Source organism: Schistocerca piceifrons, chromosome 3 (assembly GCF_021461385.2).
Source record: "Schistocerca piceifrons isolate TAMUIC-IGC-003096 chromosome 3, iqSchPice1.1, whole genome shotgun sequence".
Lineage (NCBI taxonomy): Eukaryota > Metazoa > Arthropoda > Insecta > Orthoptera > Acrididae > Schistocerca > Schistocerca piceifrons.
The window spans coordinates 326,342,528-326,352,869 of record NC_060140.1 but is presented as its reverse complement, the minus strand read 5'-3'; positions in this window follow the sequence as shown (position 1 = coordinate 326,352,869).

Here is a 10,342-nt window from a genome sequence, read left to right as displayed (position 1 = left end):
TATCTAAGGACCCAGATTTACATTACTTGCCACAGTTGATGCAAGGTCCTTAAAGCAATTCACTCTCATTAAACTTTCCCCCATTTATTAGGACTGTTTTACTATCATCACTTACCAAGCATATGTGTTCGGGTTTGTTTTACTAATTTTAAGCACTCTGCCATTCAATGCTCTTATGTAGTTTTCTGCCTGTCACTCTACATCTTGTTAGCTGAACCTACACCAAACGACATCGTATGGAAACAGCATGCAACTCTGTGCTTGGTCTCTAACTTTCTCTGATGTCACTAAATCAAGTAAATCAAGGATGCAAGCGTTAAGTGTAGATTTATGGGGCGACCCAACTCACTGCTATCCATTCTGTCAGACTTATCCTGCTTCTTATTCTACGTCTTGAATTGTAGTAGATGTCCTGTATGATGCGTACTTCTCTGCCGCTATCTTCTTTCTCCTGCGTCTGCAAATTTCCTGTCGTGGGACTCTGTCGTGTACTTTCTCTTGGCCTCTGAACAGTATATGTAGTTCCTAGTTCCTCTTGCAGTGTTTATCGATAAGCTGGCGGAATGTGAAGCTCGCGTGTGTTTTTCCTTTTCCACACTGTTGCTCTACTGCTGATATTCCGTACCTGATTCGTTTCTTCCACCGATATTGTTTTGTCAGACTTTAATGTTGGGTGACGCCTGTTTAAATCCTCTATAGTTAGTATTCTTGCATGTCGCCTTTCTCTTGGGATATTTCATTCAGTAATGTGCACAGATATTGCAGCCGACTAAATACTAAAAGTAGGTGCTCTATCTGACCTCCAGAGCGCCAGATGCCCTCCTTCTCAAATACGCGATATGCGTTTCTTTGTTCACTCCGCAACGCTGCCAAGTTGTAGAACATTGCCCTTATTGTCTCGAAAGACAATCCAGCCATTGCGGTTTATGCACGCCACGCATCCGTCAGATCACTGACAACACGTGTCATTGGTTTCTTAGGCAAGTACTTCTCCTTCCCGTACGCGAAACTTTCTCTAGTGCATCAGCCAACACAGACATGTTCTGTGAGTGCGAAACACTTGTTGACAGTGCAGATATTTTCAGTGAGTGTGCTGCAGACGAGTTAGCGCAGCGCTGACTTCGGTAAGCCAGACCTCGCAATGCTTATCAGTCGGCCTGTAGATATGGGCATGCACGTGAGCACGTATGAAGCTTCATTGCCCGACCTTCTGAGCCAACAGCGTTATCGAAACAATCAAGCAGTAGGCAAACACTTCTGGGTGCGCTGTTTCCTTATACGGGAACGGCGGGTGTCATAAATCACTTGAGCTGCCTGATTAACGTCGCGGTGGAGACAAGTTTGTTCAGGAAACTAAAACGTCAGGGCAGCGGGTGAGGGGAGTGGTAAAGTTCTGGGAGAACGAACAATTAAAAACATATCAACAATATTTTTTTAAGCAATTTCGAAAAGTTTCTAAAAATTTTGCTTCTGTATAATGCATGGGGGCTTAATTAAATACAATGCAAATAATTTTAATTTTAGTAGCTGACTGTCCGATTACGAAGTCTCGTACCGGTTGGCCCTGACTGGTATTAGTACGCAATCTGACTGCATAGAATAACAACAAAGAATGAAAGGAAATTTCCGTTACCACAATTAATTAATTAAGTCCCCAGCAACTACAAAAGCTACGAAACAACAACTACGAACAACAAAGCACAAGTGTAACTGTTCTGTGTGTGGAAGTGTGATTCAACGTACACATCTGGCACGGTTCTTCCTCAATAAGACAAGATGATTTAAATGCCATTTACACTGGATTAATTAAATAAAACTGAAATACTATAATTGCACATAGAAACCCGAATTACAGTCTAATACATGAACACAAGCCAGATGCTTTGTTGACTGAACCTGTGACCAAGAGGCATTGTTAGTTATGAAATTTTAAAAAAATAAAAAAATGTTTGTTACCTTCATTTACATTGACTAAAAATACACTCTAATCATTACAACATCTCCATTCGAACAACATCTGCTGCCTAGCCCATCAAAACAACTGCACGCGACATGGCCTCAAATAGTACAGCTATCAACATCCTCTCAGCAAAGCACTAACCACCACAACTTCTGAACAAGCACTGCCAGTGCAGGCGGCGGAATAAAACTCTTTGGCGCAATCTCTGGCGCTGTGACTCAGTGTAGCCACCTTTCAATAATATTTTCTTCGGTAGAAACAGTCTTTATGAAACCACTAAAAGTGTCTTTATCCAAAACATTAGTCGTAATAACCCAGATCATAGGCCTAAATCCATCAAGGATTACTATACACAGGCCGAGCGGTTCTAGGCGCTACAGTCTGGAACCGCGCGACCGCTACGGTCGCAGTTCCGAATCCTGCCTCGGGCATGGATGTGTGTGATGTCCTTAGGTTAGTTAGATTTAAGTAGTTCTAAGTTCTAGGGGCCTGATGACCTCAGATGTTAAGTCCCATAGTGCTCAGAGCCATTTGAACCATTTCTATACACAAATAATCCAAAGTACAGACGGACGCGTGTGCCCCTTACACAAAATGGGCATTTACACTAACAGTGTGAAAGTCCCTAAACAAAATGTGCGTTTACTTTAACAGCATAAAAGTACAATTTATCAAAACATGCCGTAAGTCACCTTGTAGAAAAATAAGGAAATTTAACTGAATCAAAGGTACCAAATAGCCAAAAGTGAGACACATCACTTTTAAGAAATGAGAATTGCTCAAACAGAACCGAGAGAGACAATGTGGGTGAGCGTGACGCACGTCACTTTTAAGGAAAGAGAAATTTACTTAAACGGAATTATAATATAGCTTAGACGTGACATACGTCATTCCATGGTTTAAAGAAACACGGCACTGTAATTAAAATGATCTCAAATTATACAATAATTGGCCGTGAGGTGCGATGTCATTGAAGGGAGTAAGTCTTCCCTCCCATGTCAGGAGTGGAAAATAATGTAACACCTCTCGCGCCTCAGTATGATAGAACGGGAAACCTTTAACAGCTAAAGCTATTTGTTGGACACGCAACGCCAAATGTCAAATACAGGGCAAACATTTAAGCAATCTATCACAATTTCGGAATAATCACAATTCCACAACGCAGCTTTAGCATTAAAGGCATAACGCCAATCACTTCAGTGACGTAATCAAATTTCAGAACAGGTTTTGATCAAGGCGTAAGTTTTAACTGAGATGGGATAACGCCTGTTGCTGAAATGCTGTGGTTAACCTCAAAACAAGATATTAAATCCTCAAGGTAATGCTATTTACAGTTATCAATACCAGAAACGAGAGATGTCGTACTGCAAGGCAAAATGACGTGGACGATAGACAAATTTGAACCAACCGTCGCCTAATTTCAACTGACACTTGTTAACTTACAGCTGTGTTTTCGCACGTAAACTGGAGTACACAGCAAATTACGGTAATCAAGTAAAATACAAGGACAGAATACAATCACCTTAGCACGAAACATTGACATCAATGGACACAGTGCTATGCTAATACAGTCATTGCAAGTGCGTCTGAACAATAATAAACTTGGTGCGAGCAACAGGTTCATAAACCTAGTACAGACGAGTGACTCGTGCGGTTTCGGACCAAATTAAACTAACATCACGTGACACTTACAACGACAATTAAATACAGCAAATAAATATTTTAACACTAAACCGTAACGAAGAAACCTCTATAAGAAACAAATTCAGGTATTGCAAATGACTGGTACTATGCACGAGCTACGATTCTGCTCATCTACGTTAATTACACTACTGGCCATTAAAATTGCTACACCACGAAGATGACGTGCTACAGACGCGAAATTTAACCGACAGGAAGAAGATGCTGTGATATGCAAATGATTAGCTTTTCAGAGCGTTCACACAAGATTGGCGCCGGCGGCTGACATGAGGAAAGTTTGCAACCGATTTCTCATACACAAACAGCAGTTGACCGGCGTTGCCTGGTGAAGCGTTGTTGTGATGTCTCGGGTAAGGAGAAATGCGTACCATCACGTTTCCGACTTTGATAAAGGTCGAATTGTAGCCTATCGCGATTGCGGTTTATCGTATCGCGACACTGCTGCTCTCGTTGGACGAGATCCAATGACTGCTAGGAAAATATGGAATCTGTGTGTGGGTTCAGGAGGGTAATACGGAACGCCGTGCTGGATCCCAACGGCCTCTTATCACTAACAGTCGGGATGACAGGCATCCTATCCGCATGGTTGTAACGGATCGTGCAGCCACGTCTCGATCCCTTAGTCAACAACCATCGGCACGAACAGTTGGACGACGTTTGCAGCAGCATGGACTGTCAGCTCGGAGACCATGGCTGCGGTTATCCTTGACGCTGCAGCACAGACAGGAGCGCCTGAGATGGTGTACTCAACGACGAACCTGGGTGCACGAATGGCAAAACGTCACTTTTTCGGATGAATCCAGGTTCTGTTTACAGCATGATGATGGTCGCATTTGTGTTTGGCGACATCGCGGTGAACGCACATTAGAAGCGTGTATTCGTCATCGCCATACTGGCGTATCACCCGGCGTGATGGTAGGGGGCACCATTGGTTACACGTCTCGGTCACCTGTAGTTCACATTGACGGCACTTTGAACAGTGGACGTTACATTTCAGATGTGTTGCGACCCGTGGCTCTATCCTTCATTCGATCCCTGCGAAACTCTACATTTCAGCAGGATAATGCACGACCGCATGTTGCAGGTCCTGTACGGGCCTTTCTGGATGCAGAAAATGTTCGACTGCTGCCCTGGCCAGCAAATTCTCCAGATCTCTCACCAATTGAAAACGTCTGGCCAATCGTGGCCGAACAACTGGCTCGTCACAATACGGCACTCACTACTCTTGATGAACTGCGGTATCCTGTTGAAGCTGCAAGGGCAGCTGTAAGTGTACACGCCATCCAAGCTCTGTTTGACTCAATGCCCAGGCGTATCCAGGCCGTTATTACGGCCAGAGGTGGTTGATCTAGGTACTGATTTCTCAGGATCTATGCACCCAAATTGCGTCAAAATGTAATCACATGTCATTTCTAGTATAATATATTTGTCCAATGAATACCCCTTTATCATCTGCATTTCTTCTTGGTGTAGCAATTTTGATGGCCAGTAGTATAGTATTAGTTGCACAGAATCGTGTCTCAGAATATCTGACCATACACTCTCAAGCAATAAAGATACAGTAACCACACTGGCAGACGCACCTACACTATAGCTGAGTCTCCGTAAATTGATCCCTGACAATTGCAGTGGGCTGGGCGCGTCATCTTTGAGGCCCTACCTCAACCAATAACGTAACGCGATTTGGTAAACGTGTCTATGGCAACGCCTCAGTGCTGTGACAGCTCTGTAGGCGGCACTTTTTTCGCCTACAGTCGTTAGCGATTCGCAGTCGAAGGGTGGCAACAACGCTGCGAACTGTCAGGGACCGTGTTAAGCCGGCTCGACTATAGGCAGCCCTCACTACTGTGATACCGACAGTAATCAGGAACACGAGGAAACCCATGGACTTGAAACTAATGTATTTACAAAAGTGAACTATTCATAAGGCTTGAAGTTCCACAAATGCAGTCAGTAGTGAATAACCCAGATTTGCCCCAGGCTCTGTGAGTACTAACAGAACTACGCGTGCCTCCACTCTGTGCCGATGGCTGCTACGCCAGCACTCACCAGTCCAGTTTAATCCAACAGCATCAGCGGCACTGCCCGGCACCTCACGCTGTTGCCTCAACCAGCTACCAAAGACTTCCGTAGCTTGTAACCACAGGTATATCGATACCCAAGAAACCATCGATATACCCCCTGCACGGCAAAGAAACAGTTCTCTTTACCGAAACGTAACTAGTTATTCTTCCTAAACTGTTCTCCTACAGAGCACATGCAGAACGGATAATGCCCTTTCGGAGTGTGTAGGTGAGGTCCTAACTGTCCACATCCATTCTGACGCCGTGAAAAAGACTGCTAGTTATCATAGAACTTTATTGTTTAAATGCTCATTGTGAACTTGTTTCATTGAACGAGATGAGTCTGTCTACCAATCCTAACAGACTAAATCACACAGCTATTGAATGGTCTGAGAAGGGCAGCAACACTTCAAGTTGACTTTTTTCTTGACACCGTTTTCGATGTCACGAACCACACGCTCTAAAGCACTGTTTTCAGAGACATGAAGAAGGTACTATGCTAATATACAGGGTGGTCCATTGATCGTGACCGGGCCAAATATCTCACGAAATAAGCGTCAAACGAATAAACTACAAAGACCTAAACTCGTCTAGCTTGATGGGGCAAACCAGATGGTGCTATGGCTGGCCCACTAGATGGCGCTGCCAGGAGTCAAACGGATGTCAACTGCGTTTTTTATTGGGAACCCCCATTTTTTATTACATGTTCGTGTAGTATGTAAAGTAATATGAATGTTTTAGTTAGACCACTTTTTTCGCTTTGTGATAGTTATCCTGGACGACGTCTCTAAGTGGAGGAATAAAAGTCAATAAAGTAACCTTGCAGAGTAACCATGAGGCCCATGGTGTACAACGATATGGATGCCCTAATCATCACCGAATCCCGCCATATTTCTATCTTCGGTCGTAAAGTCGGCCAGAAGTTATAAAAAGTGTGAAACAAGACTCATCCAGCCAAATGACTTTCTTCCATTGCTCCACAGCTCAGATTTTATGGCTTTGGCACCACTTTTCCTGTTCAGACATTTGTATCACAGATGAGTGGTTTTGGAACCCAGCTCTACCTGCTTATGGAGCTCTCTTCATGCTGTTTTGTTGCTGACAGAACTGGCGAGTGCGACATTCAGTTCTGCAGTGACTTTTGCAGCTGTCGTCCTGTTGTTTTCCGTCACAATCCTCTCAAATGACCGTCATCACGGTCACTCAACACGCACTTTCGGCCGCACTATGACTTCAGCGGATGATGTTTTTTCGCTTTTCCTGTATGTGGTATAAATAAATCTTCGATATGGTGCCTGTTGAAACATAAGACACTCTGGCTAGCTTGATTACGGAAACACACACCATACGGTACCAAAAATTTGCAGACGTTCGAATTCACCCAAAGCTCCAGATGTCAAATACTTAGACCGCTACCAAACGTTGTATGATGACAGTGTATCAACCAAAACTCCCATTTTGTTCGCACTCTGTGCTGCCGTCCCGCAGACCAGCTGTAAACGTTAATTAAAAGTAACAACAGATGCACGGGGTAGCCGCGCGGTCTAGGCATCTTGCCACGGTTCGTGCGGCTCCCGACGTCGGAGGTTCGAGTCCTCCCTCGGGCATGGGTGTGTGTGTTGTTCATAACATAAATTAGTCTAAGTTAGTTTAAGTAGTGTGTAAGACTAGGGACCGATGACCTTAGCAGTTAGGTCCCTTAGGAATTCACACACATTTGAACATTTAGTAACAAGAGAACTACGGAGCACAGGAAAAGCATAACTATGAGTAAGCAATACGTGTAGTTTCCATGGAGAATTTGTCAGAGCGTTGGATCGTCGTTCCCAGGATCCTGGGTTCATACACCAATGATGACAATTTTTTTTTACTGTATTATGCGTGAAGTCTTATATGGGACTATTAAGACTTCCGCATGTGTTATGCAGTTGTTTCGTTATCTTACCGTTCCGATTGTTTATTCTGAGAAACTGCAAATGCGTGAGTGCTGTCTGTTCCGTCGCACATGCCCGACGAACACAACACCTATCTATACAAATGTGCTCTGTAGGTTTACTACTTTCAATTAACGAGGCAAAAGCAGACTGCCAAAAGAACTTTGCTGCAAACTATGAAAAGCCCGTTTACATGTCAGGAAAATGTTCTCCCATATAACAGTTTCACGCGACGCGCAGACAGTTAAAAGAAATTCGCATTAGTGTGGTTTGAACGCGGGATCTTTGGCACGATGACCACACGCGCTACAACTCATTCACAGATACGCATTTTCTGTTCTCCGTAGTTCTGGTTTTACTTTTAATTACCGTTTACCCGTGTTCTACTGGGCGGTAGCACATAACTCAAACGAAATCAGTGTTTTGGTTGATACTCTATATACAAACAACGTTTGGTACAACATCTGGAGGCTTGGGTGTTAGCTCCGTCACGCTGTACTCACAACTACGCAGAACACTATTCCGACCACGACCGACCCTAGCAACTTGTTGAGGTAACTGCACAGATGCCGTTCGTGGTTGAACAGAAGTGCGCAATCTTCAGGCTTCGCTAGCAGCTGCATTTTTGTTCAAGCATGCATTTCTCGTCGTGTTTCCATGTTTTTGTCCAGCCCCTGTAGACACAAATGGTTCAAATGGCCATGAGCACTATGGGACTTAACTTCTGAGGTCATCAGTCCCCTAGAACTTAGAACTACTTAAACCTAACTAACCTAAGGACATCACACACATCCATGCCCGAGGCAGGATTCGAGCCTGCGACCGTAGCGGTCGCACGGTTCCAGACTGTAGCGCCTAGAACCGCTCGGCCACCCTGCCCGGCGGTCGGCTAATCCCTCGCGGATGGTTTTACTCACTTTTCTTGTCAACTCGAGCCAATGACGAACGCAAATTACAGTAAAAAATTTATGCTCTTATTTTGTTGCAGCGTATTTTATTCACTAACTTCCAAGAACAGCTTTATCTGGTGTTTGAGCTAAATATTTACGAACCTTTTATATCGAAATGAAGGCCACTCAGTGACCATCAGAAGTTCTGAAGATAAAGCTGTTCCTAAAAACTTCTATTTTCGAGATAAATATCTAGTATGAGACGCTCGAATAAGTCGAAGTATTCATTGGACAAATATATTATACTAGAACTGACATGTGATTACATTTTCACGCAATTTGGGTGCATAGATCCTGAGAAATCAGTATCCAGAACAACCACCTCTGGCCATAATAACTACCTTGATACGCTTGGGCATTGAGTCAAACAGAGCTTGGATGGCGTGTACACTTACAGCTGCCCATGCAGCATTAACACGATACCACAGTTCATCAAGAGTAGTGACTGGCGTATTGTGACGATCCAGTTGCTCGGCCACCATTGACCAGACGTTTTCAGTTGGTGAGAGATCGGGAGACTGTGCTGGCCAGGGCAGCAGTCGAACATTTTCTGTATCCAGAAAGGTGCGAACAGGACCTGCAACATGCGTTCGTGCATTATCCTGCTGAAATGTAGGGTTTCGCAGGGATCGAATGAAGGGTAGAGCCACGGGTCGTAACACATCTGAAATGTAACGTCCACTGTTCAAAGTGCCTCGAATGCGAACAAGAGGTGACCGAGACGTGTAACCAAAGGCACCCCATACCATCACGCCGGGTGATACGCCAGTATGGCGATGACGAATACACGCTTCCAATGTGCAGACACCGCGATGTCGCCAAACACGGATGCGACCGTCATGATGCTGTAAACAGAACCTGGATTCATCCGAAAAAATGACGTTTTGCCATTCGTGCACCCAGGTTCGTCGTTGAGTACACCATCTCAAGCGCTCCTGTCTGTGCTGCAGCGTCAAGGATAACCGCAGCCATGGTCTCCGAGCTGACAGTCCATGCTGCTGCAAACGTCGTCCAACTGTTCGTGCAGATGGTTGTTGTCTTGCAAACGTCCACATCTGTTGACTCAGGGATCGAGACGTGGCTGCACGATCCGTTGCAGCCATGGGGATAAGATGCCTGTCATCTCGACTGTTAGTGATAAGAGGCCGTTGGGATCCAGCACGGCGTTCCGTATTACCCTCCTGAACCCACCGATTCCATATTCTCCTAACAATCACAACCAACGGGAGCTGCAATGTCGCGATACGATAAACCGCAATCGCGATAGGCTACAATTCGACCTTTATCAAAGTCGGAAACGTGATGGTACGCATTTCTCCTCCTTACAAGAGGGATCACAACAGCATTTCACCAGGCAACGCCGGTGAACTGCTGTTTGTGTGTGAGAAATCAGTTGGAAACTTTCCTCATATCAGCACGTTGTAGATGTCGCCACCGCGCGCCAACCTTGTGTGAACGCTCTGAAAAGCTAATCATTTGCTTATCACAGCACCTTCTCCCTGTCTGTTAAATTTAGCGTCTGTTGCACGTCATCTTCGTGGTGTAGCAATTTTAATGGCCAGTAGTTCAAAATGGGGTCCGAGAACTATGGGACTTCTGAGGTCATCAGTCCCCTAGAACTTAGAACTACTTAAACCTTAATAACCTAAGGACATCAGACACATCCATCCCCGAGGCAGGGTTCGAACCTGCGACCGTAGCGGTCGCGCGGTACCATATCGTGGCGCCTAGAAC